At 40.0% G+C, this 2,707-nt stretch overlaps 1 pseudogene; it reads left to right on the top strand.

The window, feature by feature from the left end:
- Positions 1–698: 698 nt before the first annotated feature.
- Positions 699–1,608, top strand: LOC102258597 (annotated as a pseudogene).
- The last annotated feature ends 1,099 nt before the right edge of the window (positions 1,609–2,707 follow it).

Here is a 2,707-nt window from a genome sequence, read left to right as displayed (position 1 = left end):
CCTATAGGGTCCATATAGAGTACCTTAAGTGGTAGGCTACTCAAGCATCAGTGTAAGTACCTGAATCACCCAGAAAACTTGATAAGAATGAAAAGGACCCTATCTCTCTTCTATGGATCTGGGACTCTGTGTTCTTTAGCTCTTGAGTGATTCATATGATCTTCAACATTTGTAAACCACTGATGTAGGTAATAGAGTTGCAGCACACACTTCTGGATTAGAGAGTTCCAGTGTGCATTCCAGTTGTCTACAGCAGTGTCTTTGACTTCCACCTCAGGTCTCCTTCAATGCCAAAGACTGTGGCTGGAATAAATTCAGGAAAGTGATGCTCAAACAAAAGGGGATATAAGCCAATAGATTGATGTTCCCTATCCATCCTCAAGTGGACACTCTGAAAGGCATTCTGTGCACTTCTAAGGAGGTCTCAGTGGCACATTACACCATTATCCCCAGCAGCATCTGAAAAATCACACCCTCATTTAAATTTTTCCCTTTATCTGTCCCACATTTCTTGCACTTCACTCCTGTTTCCTGGAATCATCTTGAAAATGAACTACACACAAGTTCATGGCTCCAGTGTTACTTTTGGGACAACTCAAGCTCAATAATGTAGTGATGGAAAGTATGCCCAGGAGAGCGGCATGTCCAGCTTCCAAATAGGAACTTTACAGTATATTCAGCAAGAGAGAAAAATCAAAATGGGTGATGTGGAGAAGGGGTAGGAAGTTTTTGTTCAGAGATGTGCCTGGTGTCACACCATAGAAAACAGAGGCAGGCACAAAACCGAGTCAAGTCTGCATGGCCTATTGGAGCAGAAGACAGGTCAGGCTCCAGATTCTCTTACACAGATGCCAAAAAGAGCAAAGGCATCATCTAGGAATAGGAGACACTGATGGAGTATTTTGAGAATGCCACGAAATACATCCTTGGAACAAAAATGATCTTAGACAGTGTGCAGTAAAGAATTAACTTTGCCCAAATGGAGGCCTGACCTATGCCCTCACTTCTGGGAAGTAATCTCCAAGCCTTTGGAGTGTCTGCTTTATATGAGTGCCTTTGCTTGCCTGAAGGCCTTGAACTACAGCGATAATCTACTGGTGGAGGGCCTTAGGCACCAAGGTACCACTTTGGCAGTGGAGGGACTGGAGACTAAGGTTAGCCATGTGAAAGGTCAATCATGTCTATGTGATCAAGTTTCAGTAATATTTAGGACACCAAGGCTTTGGTGAGCTTCCTTAGTTGGCAATATTGTATGCATATTGTCACACATCATTACTAGGAGAAATAGGCACTGTCCTCTCCACTCCACCTGGAAGGAAAAACTAGAAATGGTACACCTGGGTGACCCCTAGCCCTGCCTTATGTAAAACTTCCCTCTATCATTTTTAATCTATGTCCTTTTGTTGTAATAATCCAGAATGGCTTTCCTGAGTTCTGGAAGTCTTTCTAGCAAGTTATCAAATCTTAAGGTGGTCTTGGAATCCCTGAACTTGTAGTTGGTGTTAGGAGTAAGGATGGTCATGGGGACCCAGCCTTTCAGCTGGCATTAATAAGAAGGGAGAAAGGGCAGACAGGATAGCTAATTTCAAAAATGCAACTCACAAGTAATAGCCACTACCTTATTTATTGCAAGGTAGAAATGCCTCATGACTTTTTTTTAACAAGCGCTATATTGCAATTGTTCTGACAGACAGGAATTCATATAATGAATGGCTTATAGGGTATTCTTGTTGAATAGTTCTGATTTAAATAAAATTGGCTGGTAGTTAAATGAGTATGATCACACCTTTTGATTTTTTATAGTAATTCTAGTTCAGCAACTGCTATCGCTATTTCTCCTTCTAAAGACAATTGAAATTGAGATTAGAATGGATTAATTATGTCAAACTTTCCACAAAGGTGTTGATTGCCATCTCACAACCTAGAGAAGATCAGTTTTACACACACACACACACACACATATCTGGTTATATGAATATCTTATATAATAAAACCCTAATATGCAAATTGACCAAACGACCAGTCGCTATGTCGCTATGGCATGCACTGACCACCAGGTGGCAGACGCTCAATGCAGGAGCTGCCCACTGGTGGTCAGTGCGCTCCCACAGGGGGAGTGCTGCTCAGCCAGAAGCCAGGCTCACGGCTGGTGAGCGCAACGATGATGGCGAGAGCCTCTTCTGCCTCCCCTGCAGGCAGGCAGTCATTGCAGCACATGGATATATGAAGTTATTTTTTAATCCTAAAGCAAAATGATGAGAGTTAAAAGAATCATATTTAAATAAAAAATGGGTAACTTTTATCAGTGAGAAATATAAACTAAGTTTTGGGAATAACATGTCAGAAAATAAATGACTCCCAAATCCAGGAGAAACATTTTTATTTGGATAGAGAGAGCTGGATGAATTTTAGATCCTTCCTTTCAGTTTTAAGCTTATATGATTTTTAAAAATCCCCTGACTAATGGATATTGTTTGTCTTTATCATAGATTTTATTGATAAATATACTTTTCAGAATTTAATTTTCCTTTCTGTTTTAAGGTCTTTCATCCTACATAATTTCAGCTTTCTGCTTTTTATAAGATTGAACTTGGCTTTTCCAGTGTATATTTTTCTTGGCGTTGACGGTGAAAATTTGTATTTGTAATTTTTAGGTTTGCTCAGCATCTTTTGTATATAAGAAAATACTTTGTAAATGACAAGTCAC

Source organism: Myotis brandtii, unplaced genomic scaffold (assembly GCF_000412655.1).
Source record: "Myotis brandtii unplaced genomic scaffold, ASM41265v1 scaffold179, whole genome shotgun sequence".
Taxonomy (NCBI): Eukaryota; Metazoa; Chordata; class Mammalia; order Chiroptera; family Vespertilionidae; genus Myotis; species Myotis brandtii.
This window is presented reverse-complemented; position numbering and strand designations above follow the sequence as displayed.